This window comes from Giraffa tippelskirchi, chromosome 2 (assembly GCF_054371585.1).
Source record: "Giraffa tippelskirchi isolate mGirTip1 chromosome 2, T2T-mGirTip1v1.2.pri, whole genome shotgun sequence".
In the NCBI taxonomy this organism is placed as follows: domain Eukaryota; kingdom Metazoa; phylum Chordata; class Mammalia; order Artiodactyla; family Giraffidae; genus Giraffa; species Giraffa tippelskirchi.
This window is the reverse complement of record NC_137276.1, coordinates 95,326,068-95,344,315: the sequence shown is the minus strand read 5'-3', so window position 1 is coordinate 95,344,315 and position 18,248 is coordinate 95,326,068. Positions and strand designations below refer to the sequence as shown.

Below are 18,248 nucleotides of genomic sequence, written 5' to 3'. Positions count from 1 at the left end.
TTTTTTTTAGTATATCAAATACATAGTTAATGTTCAAAGTTTCTCAAGTATCTCAAAAGGATTTTACAGTTGGTATGAGCCAAGATCCAAATAAGATCCATATATCCATGTTTTTCTTTGTGTTTAGTCACTCAGTTGTGCCTGACTCTGTGACATTTTGGACTGTAGGCCACCAGGCTCCTCTGTTCATGTGATTTTTCAGGCAAGAATTCTGGAGTGGGTCACCATTTTCCTCCTCCAGGGAACCTTCATGTCCCAGGGATAGAACCCAGGTCTCCTGTATTTCCTGCATTGGCAAGCAGATTCTTTACCTGCTGAGCCATCAGGGAATCCCTATCCATATATTCAGTTCAGTTCAGTCGTGTCCAACTCTTTGCGACCCCATGGACTCTGCAGTCCATGCCAAGCTTCCCTGTCCATCACCAACTCCCAAAGCTTACTCAAACTCATGTCCATCGAGTCGGTGATGCCATAAACCATCTCATCCGCTGTCATCCCCTTCTCCTCCAGCCTTCAATCTTTCCCAGCATCAGGATCTTTTCCAATTAGTCAGTTCTTCGAGTCAGGTGGCCAAAGTATTGGAGTTTCAGCTTCAGCATCAGTCCTTCCAATGAATATTCAGGACTGATCTCCTTTAGGATGGACTGGTTGGATCTCCTTGCAGTCCAAGGGACTCTCAAGAGTCTCCAACACCACAGTTCAAAAGCATCAATTCTTCAGCACTCAGCTTTCTTTATAGTCCAACTCTCACATCCATACGTGACTACTGGAAAAACCATAGCTTTGACTAGACGGACCATTACATTTGGTTAATATGTCTCTGAAGTCTTTTTGCCCATAGATATGTCTCTTTTCTTTCTCCATGCATTATATCTCTACAATAGTGGGTCACTCCTCCTCTAGGACAGGGCTTCTCACAGCCTGGATTTTGCTGATTGCATCCCTGTGGCATCCTTTAACATGCCCCTCTGTCCTCTGTATTTCCTGTGTGCTGGTAGATCTAGAGGCTTGGTTTAGATCAGGTTTGATATTTTGGCAAGAACCCTTCACCAATAGTGTTGCATAGTTCATAGCCCGCCAGGCTCCTCTTTCCATGAGATTTTCCTGACAAGAATACTGGAATGGGTTGCCATTTCCTCCTCAGGGGGATTTTTCCAACCCAGGGATCGAACCAGGTTTCCCACATTACAGGCAGATTCTTTACTGTCTGAACCACCAGGGAAGTCCATAGTTCAATCAGGACACACTAATGTTTAGTTTTTCCTCTTTTGGATTTTAACAGCCATTGATGATTACTGTCTAGAGGCTTTATTCATTAGGGTTCATTAGCAAAATGGTGTTATTCCAATTTTGTTGTTCCTTCTTCATTAATTAACTGGACTCTTCCATAAAGAGAAACTCCTTATCAACCATTTGATTGCCCTGAGGTAGTGTCTGTGAAGGACAGGTAGGATGAATAATGGATTTTTCTTATGTTTAATGACAATGGGACACTAAGTGATCGTTTAGGAAATAGCTGCTTTTGTGCATCTTGAATGATATCAGGAGTGTCTTACACCCAAAAGAAGAAAGGAAGAAAAGAAAGAATGAACAAATTCACAAACTACCCAATCACTTAATTTGCTTCTTCACATACATGTGTTGGACTCTTTTCTGTGCAGTGGCTGTTCCGGGTGTGGGGATGCAGAGAGGAGCCACGTGTGATCTCTGCCCACAGGGAGTTCCAGGTGACAGGTACACAGCCTGTACACATCCCCCTAGCCCAAGATGCAAATGCCATAGGTGACAAGAGGAAGAAAGGAGAGATTTCTGGCTGGGTAATCTGAGCAGGCCTGGCAGGTAAAGGTCGTGCCCCCAGGAGAGGCTGTGTTGCCCTCCCCACCCCCATGCCACTGCCGGTGCTGGGGGCCAGAAAACAGCATACTATTGCCTTAATCAAGGGGTGCTTTTCAGCTTTGTGCCTGTCAGGTGCCAAGGTATGTGCCAAGTGGTATGGTGGACATGGAAAAGACCTAGTTTCTATGCATGAAGAGTTTTCTTCATTCTGATTGGAATACACACTCACTCCACAGTAGATCAGCTTGTTGGTTGTGATTCAACACACTTTTCTTAAGTGTTTATGTTATGCCAGAAAGAGGGCTCTGAAGGTGAGTTGGACATGCCCCCTGCCTTCAACAGGCTGTGTGGCCTTCTCAGCATGTCCATGTTTTGGATGCTCCAAACGAGGGGTGCATCCTTGGTCATGTGAGTCTTGGTAAAAGTGACTTGCTCATCCTCTCAGCTGCTTGCTCTTCATCCTTTAAGTCTGCTCAAGCATAAGCTCCTCTTGGGAGGTATTCCCTGGCTCAGTAATCCAGGGGTACTCAACCTCCAGGCCGCAGACTGGTACCTTCTGTCAGATCAGTGGAGGCATTAGATTAGAAGTACAGTGCATAATAAATGTAATGTGCTTGAATTGTCCTGAAACCATCCCCACCACTCCTGGTCCATGCAAAAGCTGTCTTCCACAAAATCCGTCTCTGGTTCCAGAAAGGCTGGGAACCACTGCAGAAATCTGCATCAGCAGGCTGGGCTGGGTGTTTGGGCTCCTATGGCACTTTGTTGGTGCTTCCTTCTATCTCAGCAATTATTATCCTCTGCTGTAAATTATTTCTTAATTTATCTCCTCCTAGAGTGTGAACTCCCTGAGGGTGGTGACTGCGTTCTTATCTTTGCATTCTTAGTTACTGATGTCCCCGGCAGTGCAGAAAATGTTTGTTGAACGAATGGCTGAGAGTCCAAGTTAAGCGCTTCTTTCTCCTGGGTGCAGATTCAGTCTGGGAAAAGATGAGGCATTCAAATGTTTTTAGTCATTGACACTTTAGTATGAATCAATCAATCCAGGAGTTCACGATCGTGCTGAGAGAAGTAGCAACTGGGAATGGGAGGGACTCTAGGACAATAGTTGGGGTCCGAACGTATAAGTTCATGGATAGTGAAGTGCCAGGATGAAGAGGAGGGAATTCTGGATGGGAGAGGGGCCCGGAGGACTAGAAGGCAAAGGCTGTGGGGGCCGTCTTGTCAGGCCCTCGGGTGGAGGAAAGAAGACGCAGCTTCCGGGTGTGCCAGGCATGCCGCGTGCCGAGGGCGCAGGACGCTGACCCCGCGTTGCGCGTCCCACGGGCCGGAAGCGGGCTGGCCCGACGCCGCCGGGGGCTTCCTTGCTTTGCGGCGCCGGAAGCAGCGGCTGGCGGTGGGGGCCGGGGCTGTCCCGGCCGTGTCATCCTCGCCCGCGGCGGCGCAGGAAGCCCGTGGGGAGCGCACCCGAGCCTGGGGCGCGGGGCCTCCGCCGGGCGTGGTGCGTGGCCCTCGGCTCTTAGCGCAGACGCGCGCGCCCAGAGCGACCGGGCCGGCTGGGGCCTGCCCTGCGGTCGCCCCGCCATCTCCCTGTCTCCTCGAGTACTTGGAGACTCGGGCCCCTCACTGTCTGCCTCTGCTAAGCCCTGCCTCGGAGGCCCGTCCGTCCGGTAAGGGAAGAGAGGATCCGCCCCGAGACGGCGGGACCGACTGCAGCTTCCTGTGGCCGCAAGAAGGCATAGCTAAGACGGTCTCTAGGCAGGGGCGACACTGGAGACAGGTAAAGTCCAGACGGAGGGAACCCCTGTGCGGGCAAGCTGGAGCTTCATGCGGGACGGGCGAGGCTGCCTTGGCTCTAATTTTCTCTGAGAAATGGGTGCTCGCAGGTTCCGGGGCATTATTTCTATGTCACGGGGTGGTCCTTTCATCTGTAGAGTGTATGCTGCTGCTGCTACGTCGCTTCAGTCGTGTCCAACTCTTAGCGACCCCATGGACTGTAGCCTTCCAGGCTCCTCCGTCCATGGGACTCTCCAGGCAAGAGTACTGGAGTGGGGTGCCATTGCCTTCTCCCGTAGAGTGTATGAATGGAGAACAAATCACAAATGGTGAGTGTGTGCCCACCATTCCACATACATTCTGCACAGGTGTGCCCACATATTCACATGCAGTTGTTCACTTGTGTCCTCACTGGTGTGTGCAAACACGCACACTCCCCACACCCACCCCTTTTCTCTCCAGTTTGAGGCTTTAAAAAAGTGCCACTACAGAATGTCTGTCATTCCTGTGACTTCTGGGGCTGTGGCTCAAATTTGTTTTTAAGCTTTAAACTACATGATCTGGGACTTCCCTGGTGGTCCAGTGGTTAAGACTCCACACTTCCATTCCACTGCAAGGGCCATGGGTTCCATCCCTGGTCTGGAAACTAAGATCTTGAATGCTGTGCTGGGTGGCCAAAAATTAAATAAACTACATGAGTCATCTGGAAGGAGAAAGCTTCTATCACATGTGTGGGTTTGCTTGAGACTGGCTGTCCCACAAGGATTACCTTTAGGTACCATTCCTTGTTGGGCAGAATTTGTCATTCATTCATGCATTCAAATGAACATATCCAGACACTGCCTCCATACTGGTCCTGTGCTGGACCTGGGGATCTAGAGAGGAAGGCCTTGTTGTTGCCCTTAGGAAGTACAGTTTTGTGGTGAGTTGTGTAGGTAAACAGACAAATACAGTATAGTGTGATAAGTTCTGATAGGGGATGGAGGAGGAAGTCTTCTTGGAGGAGGTGATACTGGGGTTAAGTCTTAAGGAAAGATGTAGGGAAGGCATTCCAGTAAGAAGCATGTGTGTAAAGGCCTAGGGCTGAGGGAGGGAATGATGTTCTCAGGGAACCACCAGTGGCTGGGTTTGGCAGCGCCCAGTGTGGGGGAGAGGTGGCAGGCAGTGGACCATGAGGCTCTACCCGTTGACACATCACTGAGGGCCAAGGGTGCCTTCCTGAGCAACTTGGACTTTATCCTGAGGCCATTTGGCTGTCAAATGGGAGTGAAAGGGAGGGTTTGTATGTTAGAAAGCCTATTCTGACTGTGGCTTAGAAGATGGAAGGACGTGATAGGCACACAAGGGAGAGTGATACGCCTACTAAGGAAGGAGCAGGAAGATGGTGAGAAGGGCCCACTGGTTTCTTGGGTGAGATGATTATTTGTGAGGAACAAGTTGCATTTGAGCTGCCCAAGGAGCATCCAGCTAGAGATGTTTGGGAGGCAGTTGGACGTGCAGAGAGAGAGGTTTGGGAGTCACTAACCTATAGATGGGACAGGATGAATACACCCAAGGAGGGTGGTGGGGGAGAGAGAGAGAGAGAGAGAGAGAGAAGAGATGGGTAGAGTTGAGGAGCCAGTAAAATAACTAAGCAGGAGTTGACAGAGAAGAGGGGGTGACCCAGAGAATGTGGTGTAAGGGGAGCCTTGGGAAGGCAGTGGTGAGGGGCTGCTTGGGACCCTCCCTCAAGCCCACCTTCTCTGGCTTCCTAGACTTGGGATGCCTTGTCTCTTATGAGGTGATTGTAGTGGTGACACGGTCACTAATGGTGAAAGTTTAGATGCTATAGTAAACTGGTTGTTGGGCAGAGATTGGAGGAGCTTCTATGTGCTTTAAATACTCACAGATACTGTTTATGTAACTCTTACTATGTGTTGGTAACTTTACACAAATTATCTCATTTAAGCTTCAAACGACTCTTTTCAGAGTTGACAAGTGAGGAAACTGGCTCAGAGAGGTTAAGTGTCTTGCCCAAGGTCACACAGCTGTAAGAACTGTAGCTGCGATGTGGAGTCATGTCTTTTTGCTTTACGTATTTCAAGTTATTATTTTTTTTTCTTTAATTGCCCTATGCTTTTTTCCTTAGCACACATTTCACAGGTGGCTGCCTCCTAGATTGGCATCTGAGCCTGGCCTGGCTCGCCCACACCCTCCAAGCCTCCATCCCACTGGGACTTTAGAGGAGGCCTGTATCCCAGATTAGCCCTAAAGACAACATGCTCCTAAAGAAGAAAGAGGAGGTCTAGGCACAGCCGAGGCCTGGGATGGGAAGGGCTTCCCGAGAATCAGTAGGGAACTTCCTCCTGGGAAAGCCATGAGAGGGGCAGTTCCTCTCCTGGGCCAGGCGTCAGGGAGTCAGGGCCCCAGCTGTTCCTGCCCGGCCGCCCGCAGCCCTGAGCGCCCACCGGAGACAGGAGGCCCTGCCTGCTCACTGCCCATTGTCCCTGCACCACAGTGCCGCTTCCCATGCGCCTCCTGTTTATACAGGAAGCCCCTGCTCTGGGGTGCCACCTCCCTCTCCTGATGGCTGGCTCCAAGCTCAAATTCCTCACAGGCAGCCAGGACTGGAGTATGCTATCCCTGCTCAATTACTTTAAGAATTAGGATAGCAGAGTGGGTAAAAGGATGGCCTTGCCCTGTGGCTGTCCTGGGTTTGAATCTGGCTACTCTTTAGCTCTAGGACCTTGGGCATTCACATTGACCCTATGAGTGCACATCCTCCTCTGTAAGATGGAGCATATTAGTCCTGCCTATATCACAGGTTCAGCATAAAGGTAAGTGAAATATGGAAGTCTGGCACATGTATACCAAGTCTGGGACATGGTGTATGCTCAGTAACTTACAGATCTCATTGTTGTTACTGGTTATTTACCTTTCACTTTTGTGTGAGTGCACGCTAAGTCGCTTCATTCGTGTCCAACTCTGCGACCCTATGGACTGTAACCTGCTATGCTCTTCTGTCCGTGGGATTCTCCAGGCAAGAATACTGGAAGGGGTTGCCAAGCCCTCCTCCAGGAGATCTTGGCAACCCAGGGATTGAACCCGTGCCTCTTATGTCTCCTGTGTTGGCAGGTGGGTTCTTTACCACTAGAGCCATCTGTAAAGCCTGCCTCCTACTTTTAGTTGCACTGAATTTCAGCTGTGTTCTGATTGCAGGTGATAGTTTTAAAATAAGACCTCCAAATTCTGTGGCATTCCTCGCTTTAAGGGGTAGGGTCTGTGTCCCCTCCCCTTGAATCTGGATGTTCATGTGATTACCTTGACCGGTATGGTGCGGTGGAAGTGACATTGTGTGACTTTGTTTTTGTTGCTGGAACACTTAAACAGATGGTCCCTGAATTCTGATTGTTAGACTTTACAGTGGGGTGGAAGTGATACAAATTCAGTAGAAACTGAACCTCACAGTTTGAATTTTGATCTTTTCCTGGTGATATGTGGTATAACACTCTTGTGATACTGGGTAGTGGTACCAAGCTACAGCTCTCAGCTACGAGACCACGAGATTAACTAACTGATATACTAACAACCATTCTGTACCCATACAACCATTCTTTTTTTTCAATTTCTTTGTAGTGTTCAATAAACTACATGGGATAGTCAACCCTTTATTATAAAATGGGCTTTGCCCAACTATAGTCTTCTGAGTGTTTAAGGTAGGCTAGGCTAAGCTATGATATTTAGTAGATATGTGAAATGCATTTTCGACTGACGATATTTTCAATTTATGATGGGTTTATTGAGAGGTAACTCCATTGTAAGTGAAGAAAGACCTGTACTTGGAGCCCAAGTCATCATGTAAGAATCTAACTCATCTGACGTTTGGCAGGCAGTGAGGATTGTTCTTGTTGGGTGCAGTATCAGAGGGGTGGGAATAATTTTTTCAGTTCAATAAAAAATTTAACGAGTGGAGTTTCAAGATGGTAGACTGAACTCAAACTGGAATTCCCTCCCTCATCAACAGAAGATGGAAAAAATATAAAAAAAACAAATGCAGATCAGAAGTGATAAAATACTCATGGAATGAAGAAGTGAATAGGATATGACAGCCATAAGCTGAAGTGCTTCTGAGTTTGTGCCCAAAACATATGTAGAATTATGTCTCAGAAGAGGTGCATGCAGTCGAGAATCACCACCAACCAATAAACATCAGTCAAGTACTTGTTATGTGCTAAGACTTTGTCACAATTATCTGTGTGTTTTTACAGTTAATGCTTATTTTAGAGTCACTTACATGTTTGCATTTTCTTTGTTCACCCATTTCTTCCTTTTGAGTTTAATTTCCTTCTTCCTGATGTATATAGTTTCACAGCGCTTTCACCAAAAGTTTGTGAGTAGTAAATCCTGGTGAAATTAAGAAATTTCATTCTCCCTCTTAAATGTTAATATCACTGGATATAGAACACTGAAGGTGACAGTTACTTTTCCTCAGCACATGGAAGATACTTGGAATTTTCTATTACTTTCTGGCATCTGTTGTCTCTGCTGAGAAGTTGAGTTAAGCCTATTTGTTCCTTTGTGGGTAATGTGTCTGTTCTCTTTAGCTGTTTTTAAGATTTTATCTTGATGTTTTGCAGTTTTAATATGGTATGTCTAGGCATGAAATTATTTTTGTATATTCTGTTTGAGAATTGGAGTGCTTCTTCCTCATGAAGATTCATATTATTCATCATTTTTGAGAATTTCTGGCTGTTATATCTTTTCTCCCATTATTTGTTCTTTCCTATTATAAATTTGTGGATTTTTTCGTTTTCTTTTCTTTTTCACATAATTATCTTTTATACTTTCCATTGCTTTATCTCTTTGTACAATATTATGGGTGACCTCCTCATAGCTGTTTTCTAAGTCAGCAATTTTCTTTTCAGTTCCATCTAAAATATGATTTTACTCATCCAGTAAATTTTAATTTTGATGACTATTTTTTCATTTATACAAATTTTGTTTGGTTCTTTAAACAACTGCCTGGTATTTCATTATGGTTTCTGATTTCTTCTCTTTTTCTCTTTTATTATTTTAAACATACTTATTTTATAGTCTTTCAGAATTTTCATCTATGAGAAGCTCTTGGGATGCTATTTGTCCTGTTTTTTTGTGTCTGAAAACTTGCTCATGATAAACTTTTCTTTGTATTGTCTGCCATTTTCATTGGTGATTTCTTTATCAGTGAGAACCCTGTACTGCCTGAGTTGTAGGAATGACCTCAAAAAGAGGTTTTATTTTGGTTTTGCCAGGTACCCTGGAGGCATCAGCAGCTTGGGGTCTATTTCTAATTTATTTGTTAATTTTTTGACTTGGGATTGCTGTACAGTGTGGGTGGTGTAAGTCCACCTCTAAACAATCACCTCGTGAAAGGATGGTGTTTTGCTTTCTTCTGGGAGATCAGGAAGAGATAAGTTTTATTGCTGTGTCTCTGGGCTGGGGAGAAGTGTTTCTAACCTTCTTTTTACTAAGGGTGTAGCTCTTCACAAGTCCTGACTTTCTGTAGGACTTTCACTCCTAATTTAACTTGAGTGATCCCAAAGCTCTGTCTCTTGTGTCTATAAGAAGGTTCAAACTGAAGCACCCCAGCTTTAAAGATATTTTGCAATCTGTAAGCCCTCTGCCCCGTGTCTGGGGTTTCTTCAGTGTCTTTTCTTGTGCTTCTCTTCTGGCTTTCAGTTCCCTCTGTTTCTGGTGTCTAGGGATTTTTCTTTCTTGAGAGCAAGAAGTTGAAAAAAATGGATCTTTTTTATGAGTTATTTTAAAATCTAGGGTTTCTGTGAGTTTGTAGTAGAAGACCCTCCTCTTCCTCTTTCTCCCTCCCCCCCGCCCCCACCACTCCCTCCTTCTCCTCCTTCTTCCTCTTATAGCTTCAGGTCACGATGAACCTTTCTAGGATCTTCATATATGTCCTCTCACATCATCTTCACGAGTACTATGTGACACAGACCTTATTTATCAACTTCTTTTTATGCACTACCATGTTGAGACTTGCAAATGTAAGTCTTGTCCTAGATCAGACAGATAGGAAATGGCTTTGTCAAGATTTGAACCCAGTTTTTCTGATTTCATTTAATGTAGCCTTTAGGAAGTTATTGGTAATGATCTCCTTTCCCCATCACTTCATTATAGAAATCTTCAAACATACATATACATACTATGTACCTAGATTTTAAAATTGTTGTTTTGCTGTATTTGCTTTATTATATGTTTATCATTTTCCCATCCTTCTAGTCATCCATCTATTCCTTTTGTATTTTGATACATTTCAAAATAAGTTGCAAGCATTAGTATACTTCATCTCTAAACAGTTCAGCACGCATGTGCTGTGCTTAGTCGCTCAGTCATGTCCGACTCTTTGCGACCCCATGGACTGTAACCCACCAGGCTTCTCTGTCCATGGGGATTCTACAGGCCAGAATACTGGAGTGGGTTGCCATGGCCTCCTCCAGGGGATCTTCCCAATCCAGGAATTAAACCCAGGTCTTCCACGTTGCAGGTGGATTCTTAATAGTCTGAGCCACCAGGGAAGCCTGTTCAGCATGCATATATATATATATATATATATATATACACACATACACATATATATATTTCCTTTATATATATATATATATTTTTTTTTTGGCTGTGCCTTGTTGCTTCTGGGATCTTAGTTTCTCAACCAGGGATGGAACCTGGGCCCCTGGCAGTGAGAATACTGAGTCCTAGCCACTGGATCACCAGGGAATTACCTGGCGTACATATTATTGAAAGTAAAAATGTTAGTTGCTTAGTCATATCCAACTCTTTGCAACCGCATGACTATACCCTGCCAGGCTCCTCTGTCCATGGAATTCTCCAGGCAGGAATACTGGAGTGAGTAGCCATTCCCTTTTCCAGGGAACCTTCCCAACCTAGGGATTGAACCCCAGTCTCCTGCATTGCAGGTGGATTCTTACCGTCTGAGCTAGCAGGGAAGCCCATACATATGATTAACTAGAGTTAAATATTTATGGTTCTTCCCCCCATGTACAAATGAACTAATATTAACTGTACCACACACGAGTCTTGACTGATGTATACACTTGTATAATATGAAGATATAGAGTATCATCATCTCTGTAGGAAAGTTCCCTCCTGCCCCCCCACCCCAGTCAGTCCCTGCCCCCGCCCAGAGGCAACTCTTTTGTTGTTTCCTTCATGGACTAGTTTTGCCTGTTCTAGAAATTCTTACCAGGTGTATTTTTTCAGGTAATTATTCTTTCATTCAGGAAAAGAATCTTGAGATTCACTCATATTTTGTGGGTGCGTGTATCGTATTTTGTTCATTTTTATTGCTGAGTAATATTTCATTGTTTAATTATAACAGTTAGTTTATCCATTCTCCTATTGTTAGACACCTGAGCTGTATACAGTTTTTAGATATCATAATAAAGCTGATGAGTTTGTTGTTGTTGTTTACCCGCTCAGTCATGTCTGACTCTTGTGACCCCATGGACTGTAGCCCTCCAGGTTCCTCTGTCTGGGATTTTCTAGACAAGAATACTGAAATGGGTTGCCATTTCCTTCTCCAGGGGATCTTCCTTATCCAGGGATCGAACCTGCATTTGCTGCTTGGCAGGTGGATTCTTTACCACTAAGCCACCTGGTAAGCCCTAATAAACTATTATGAACATTTTTAAATGATTATATTTATTTATTTACTTATTATTTTTATCGTATAGCTGATACACCCTATTATATAAGTTACAGGTGTACAATAGAGTGATTCACAATTTTTAAAGTTTGTACTCCACTTACGTGCTATGCTCACTCGCTCAGTCATGTCTGACTTTTTGCAACCCTGTGGACTGTAGCCCAGCAGGCTCCTCAGTCCATGGGATTTCCCAGGCAAGAATATTGGAGTGGGTTTCTATTTCCTTCTCCAGGGGATCTTTCTGACCCAGGGATTGAACTTGTGTCTTTTGCATCAGCAGGTGGATTCTTTACCAACTGAGCCACCTGGGAAGCCCATGTACTCCACTTAATTATATAAAATACTGGTTATATGCTGCGTGTTGTACAATATATCCTTGTAGCTTATTTTATATATAATAGTTTTTACCTCTGAATCTCCTACCCTTATATTGCTCCTGCTAGGAACATTTTACAAACATTATTTTATGACATGAGAGTGAGGCAAATAGGGTAGCAGCCAGATTGAAGTTAGTTGAGGGAGATGAAGAAGTGCAGAGAATGAGCACAGAAAATTTTCTTTGTCTTGGTCACACTGTGTGGCTTGCAGGATCTTAGTTCCTAACTAGGGATTGAACTCGGGCCATGGCAGTGAAAGCACCAAGTCCTAACCACTGGATCACCAGGCATTCCCCCGATAATTTTCTTAAGATGAGTAGATAAAAAGTGAGCAGAGAAAGAGCAGTAACTAGGGGGATGTTTATGGGTCAGGGATGGTGTGTGTGTGTGTGTGTGTGTGTGTGTATACACACACACACACACACACAATAGCTTTTAGTGAGAACTGGGGGTAAATTCTGTATCTGCATCTTGACAATTTATGTAGCCTCTCCAAGCTGAAGTTCTCCCTTCTGAAAAATGGGTGTAATAATACTGCCTCTTGGAGCTGTTGAAGGTACATGGAAAGTGCTGGGTAAATAGCTGGCGCTTGAGGCCTGGAAGGGCTTCCCAGGAGGCGTTAGTGGTAAAGAACCTGCCTGCCAATTCAGGAGACGTAAGAGATGCAGGTTCAATCCCTGGGTTAGGAAGATCCTCTGGAGGAGGAGGGCATGGCAACCCACTCCAGTATTCTTGCTTGGAGAATCCCGTGGACAGAGGAGTATCAGAGGGGCTGCAAAGGCCAGCCTCTTTGCAAGAGGAGCCTGGCAGGTTACAGTCCATAGGGTCGCAAAGAGTTGGACATGACTGAAGCAACTTAGCATGTATGCGTGAGCCCTGGAAACTATTAGGTTGGTGCAGAAATAATCAACAGTTTTTGTATTGTTGAAATTTGCCATTCAATATTGGAATACATTCTAAATAAATGTGGTTATGTTATATATCATTTTAATGTGCATTTCTTGCTTTATGTTTTTTTGCTAATGATTTATTACTTGCTGTTTATTTTATATTAGATTATGGAATTGGTGTTAGACAGAAAGCAAATTTGAGCGATTTTCTTGTTTGAGTTCAAAATGGGTTGTAAATCAGTGGAGAAGACTAGCAACATCAACAATGCATTTGGCCCAAGAACTGCTAACGAAGGAATAGTGCAGTGGTGATTCAAGAAATTTTGCAAAGGAGATGAGAGCATTGAAGATGAGGAGCGGAGTGGCTAGCCATCAGAAGTTGACAATGACGATTGAGAGCCATCATCGAAGCTGATCCTTTACAACTACATGAGAAGTTGCTGAAGAACTCAGCGTTGACCATTCTATGGTCACTCGGCATTTGAAGCAAATGGAAAGGTGAAAAAGCTTGGTAAGTGGGTGCCTCATGAGCTGACTGGAAAAAAAATCATTGTTTTGAAGTGTTGTCTTCTCTTATTCTATGCAACAACAGTGAACCATTTCTCAATTGGATTGTGATGTGCGATGAAAAGTGATTTTATATGACCACTGGCAAAGACCAACTCAGTGATTGGACCGAGAAGAAGCTCCAGAGCATTTCCTAAAGCCAAACTTGCATCCCCCAAAATGTCATGATCACTGTTTGGTGGTCTGCTGCCCATCTGATCCACTACAGCTTTCTGAATCCCAGCGAAACCATTACATCTGAGAAGTATGCTCAGCAAATCGATGAGATGCACCGAAAACTGCAGTGCCTGCAGCCAGTATTGATCAACAGAAAGAGCCCAGTTCTTCTCTACAACAATGCCCGACCACATCGCACAACAAACACTGGAGAAGTTGAACAAATTGGGCCGGATGTTTTGCCTCGTCTGTCTGACCTCTTGCCAACCAACAACCACTTTTTCAAACATCTTGACAACTTTTTGCAGGAAGACGCTTCCACAACCAGCAGGAGGCAGAAAATGCTTTCCAAGAGTTTTTCAAATTTCGAAGCACAGATTTTTTATGCTACAGGAATGAACAAATTTCTTTCTCATTTGTAAAAAATGTGTTAATTGTAATAGCTCCTATTTTGATAAATAAAGATGTGTTTGTGCCTAGTTATAATGATTTAAAATACACAGTTCAAATCCGTAATAAAGGTTGCACCAACCTAATATTGTAGTACATCTTTGATGCAAAGGCAGGAACGCACTTGTTCACGGGCAGCTTGTGCTCCTTGTGGCCAGTGACAGCTGGCCTCAGTGTCTGGGGTCAGGCTGGGCTATAGATTGGGGCTCAGTGTCCCCCTGCTTCAGGAAGTGAGCGACGTTGGAACTGGGGTTGAAGAGGTCACTGTGCCATTTGGCAGCTGCCACCAAGACCTTGGAGTGAAGACAGCCCTGGAGCAGCTCCAGTCACTGGCCTCAGCCAAGGCAGTGGAGAGGAGCTGCAGGGAGCCATGGGAACAGAGGCAGGCAGGAAGCCAGGTGGTCCCAGGAAGCTGCAGCCGTGGCTGGTGGGTGGGAAGGGAGCTCATGAGAATGTCAGGGCTCTGGAGGGGATAGGGTTTCTGCCGCCTCCAGCTGCCTTAAGCCGCTTCTGCTGTTTTCCATAGGGACCCAATTACCACCCTCTTGTGGAGCCAGGGCCACCAGAGATCTTGGGGAGATAGGAGGCTGCTCCAATATGGGCAGCAGGGGCCTTTTAAGCTCCCCTAACCGTGCACCCGTTCCTGATCATGTGAGATATGAGGCCTGGTTTGGGGAAAATGTTAAGACTTCGGCACATGGTCCCTCAGGTCCCATAGGGCCTCAGGCTTCCAAAGTGTTCTCAGAAACACCAACTCATTTGATCTTTTTCATAGCTTAGGAACTGCCTGAAAGGGTTTATTGGCTTCTCTGGACAGGTAGTGTCCCTGTGGTCCAGAGAGAGGGAAGCCACTTGGCTTACAGTCACCTGTCCACCAAGGGATCCAGGACTTCTGTCTCTAAAGAGTCTCTTCCCTGTGCAACTTGGTCAACCAGTCAACACACAGCAAGGCTGGCCAGGTTGCCACAGGCCCCACCATGCCCTGTAGTACGTCACCAGGCTTGCATGCCTCATTTGTGTGACCTGCCTGGTCTTTGAAGATGTTTGAGCCACAGTCCCTGCCCAGCACACAGCATGTACGCAGCTTTATCCTGGTTACTGTGGAGGGAAGGTGGACTTTTCTCTGCCTCCAAGGAGTGGACAGCTAGGTCTGACCTCTGAGGGAACAGTGAATAATGTGGTGTACATAATTAGGACCATGTGATGTCAGGCCTGAGGATGCTGAGCTGCGGCTCTGTGGGGCACTGTGTTAGGCTGAGAGTAGGGAAGGCGTTCCAGTGGGGAGCCTACGCCAACAAGTGTGAGGAGAAAAGAAAAGATTAGGGAGGGCTTCACACGGTGGAAAGGTTGGAGGTTACATGGCTTGAAATCCATTCAGACCACAAGTGTTTACTGAGAACCTCCTTACTATGTGTCAGGCACTTATGAGGCACTTCACATGTTATCTAATTTCATCTCAGTATAGCCACAGAAGTAGGTACTTTTCCCATTTCACAGATAAGCAAGTGTGAGTATAAAGAGGAGGTCTGTTGAAGTTGAATGACTTGCTCAAGCCCAGTCTGACTCTCAAACTCTTACAGAAGGCTTCTTGGGGAGGGCGAGTTTTGAGTGTGTGTGAGGGCAGATGGGAGGATAAGTCCAGGAGGTGAGAGAGCTGAGGGAACTGCATGAGTAGAGGTGAGGGGGCAGGACCTGGCTGGCTGTACAGGGCAGTCAGTAAGGTAAAGCTTCCTGTTTTACCTGCAGAACTTCCTTTTGGGCCCCATCCCTGCATCAAGGGTCTTGTTTGGCCACTCGAGGTCTAGCGTCTCCTCTGAAATGTTAACCTCTTCTCCCGCTGGCCCCCTGCAGACACTCTGCTCCTGCTGAACTCCTTTCTGGTTTCCCACCTTTGTGTTTGCTGTTTCCGCACTTGAATGTCATCCTCTCTCCTCTCCATGGGCCCAAATCCTACCTGTCCCTTCATGGCCCCCCTGGGAATTTCAGCTCCTTCAGGAAGCCCTCTCTGGCCCTTTCTGTAATCTCTCTCTATGCTCTGAACTCCATTTCTCCTAGTTCTTAGCTGAGGGTCCCAGGCCCTTTTCTAATGTCTGTCTCGTTTACCCTATTTATAAACTCCCCATGTTCTGGCAGGAGCCACAGCTCCAACCCACTTTTTGCCAGCCCCATAAGACTCATAGACAAGGCTAGACCACTGATGAAGCATTTGCTGCAGGCTGGGCAAGGGGCCAAGCCCTTGGCGCAAGTTTCCAGATTCATTCCTCACAACAAGCCCTGGATCTTGACTGTCCCCCAGGTGACTTGGAAAGAGGTCTTGAACAGGGTCCCTGCTCACAGGCACTCACAGAAGAGATGTGGATGCAAGATAGTGTGGGCCTGGCCAGAGGGCCAGCCCCTTTGCAGATGCTTATAACACATCCCCTCTTGTTTTCCTCCTTTTTCTTTTGTATGCTGGTGTGTGTGTGGGGGGAGGAGGGGGGTTCCCCATAAACCCATCTCTCCCTTTAATTTCCCCTTGGAAAGTAAGCTTGAATGGTACCCAGCTCTTGGGGTTAAAGTAAGCCCATGTGAGGTGACAATGAGGGGCTTGTGGGGTGCCTTCACCAGCCCCAGCCGCCCACAGCTCAGGTGTGCAGCCCCACGGAAGCCCTCAGCCTGAGTCCTGGCCCCACTGCAGCCCTGAGGCCCCCATCCTCCTGCCCTGGCAGGATGAACTAGCCTGAAGGGATGAACAAGCCTGGAGGCAGGCAGCAGAACAAGAATGCAGCCTTCTGGCCCGCTTGTCACAGGGCATCTCTGGGAGGCCCCCCAGCTCTTCCAGGCCATGGCTCTGCTGGGGAAGCTGGGGATTAGGAGCCTAAGTCCACCAAGAATCCTGTTTTTCTTAGCCTCACACAGATTGCTTTTTAGGAAAGGCCCCTCATCGAATTAGCCTGAGTCAACAGCTCCATTTATTTGGACACGTGATGTTATGAAATGGGCTGCTGCGGGGGTGTTTTTGTACCGCATATCTGGGCCGCCCCTCCAGGATGGTATTGTGAGGGGGGCCGCCTGGGTCTGGCAAGAGCACAGCCTGAGAGGGGCTCCAGCCGAGACCGGAAGGGAGGCTGCACGTTTTCTAGCCAGGCGGGAACTGCTCTCGCTCGGATTTCATAACAAGAAAGTAACCCACGGGGTGTCCACACATCCAGCTTCCTCTCCTGTTGGTGGTTTTGAACCAAAATAAAGAAAGGATCAGGGGCCCTTTGACCGCCACTCCTTCCTCTGCCCCAGGTCAGAATCCAAAGGGACTACTACAAGGGACTTTTCATGGTGACAAGTCCTTTACCACATAAGGATCTAAGACTTTAGAGAAAAAGGTGAGTACCAAGAGTTACTGTTTATTAAGGATTTACTGTGTGCAATGCGCTAAGCGTATTATAAAATGAATCACAGTTTTTCTTCTCTCTCTCTTCCCTCACACTGTCTTTATCTGCCGGGTGAAAGAAAGCCGAAGCCCCTCCTTCTCTCCCACCTTCAGTTCCCTCCCTACTCTCTTACCTGTCTCCCAACTTTGGGGTTTATCCTTTCAGTTTTCTTTCTATGCATTTATATATATATACATCATATATTGTTTTTCTAACCATAAAAACAGCTCTTTGGGACCTCCCTGGTGGTCCAGTGGCTAAAACTTCGCGCTCCCAATGCAGGGGGCCCGGGATCAATTCCTGGTCAGGTAACCAGATGCCACATGCCACAGCTGAGAGTTCGCATGCTGCAGCTACAAATCCCGCATGTCACAATGAAGACTGATGATCCCACGTACCGCAACTGAGACCCGGAGCAGCCAAATTAAAAAAACGAACAAAAACAGCTCTTTAAGGAAAGTGCTGTCATCCCCACTGCCCAGAGGAGAAAACCGAAGACGAGAGGCTAAGCAACTTGCTCAAGGGCACACAGCACCGCTGGGTTTTAAATCCACTGTTGGTAGTTTGTGTGACTCCAGAGAGCGGCAGGAAACCCTTATCCTGGGCACCGCCCTGACCCCTAGCAGGTCACAGACTTTGCTGTTAGTCAACTGTAGTGTGCTTCTTACCAGCTCTCCTTCTTGTCACCCCTACTGCACGCTGTTATTGTTTTTGGCAAATGTTTCAGTCAGTGTGGGCATTTGTTCTGTTGGGCCATGTGGAGGTCACCCTGAATAAATGGAGCAGGAGCATGGCCCTGCTGCCTCCTTCCTGTCCCCTGACCTCAAATTACTGCAAACCTGTCTTCCCTGGACCACTTTTTGCTTTGTGCACCCCAGAGTCAAATGGGAATAAGAAGTACCCCTTCTCCAGGAGGTTCATCTATATGCATGTATCTCAGGCCACAGAGCACATGGGCTTGAGTGCTCATCCCTTTTTGGCCAAATAGAACAGTTCAGCACAGAGTTTCAGGGCACTTACCACACATGGGGTGTCTGAGAAAGCAGCCGGTTGTTGCCTACTCCTGCCTGGGAGATAAACCCAGTGGGAGGAG

At 46.4% G+C, this 18,248-nt stretch overlaps 1 long non-coding RNA gene across 1 annotated transcript; it reads left to right on the top strand.

Moving 5' to 3' along the window:
- The first annotated feature begins 3,165 nt into the window (after positions 1–3,165).
- Positions 3,166–17,962, top strand: LOC145539838 (uncharacterized). Its single transcript, XR_014077988.1, has 4 exons — positions 3,166–3,616; positions 11,187–11,260; positions 17,022–17,107; positions 17,438–17,962. It is a non-coding gene; the product is annotated as an uncharacterized LOC145539838 (long non-coding RNA).
- Positions 17,963–18,248: the final 286 nt, after the last annotated feature.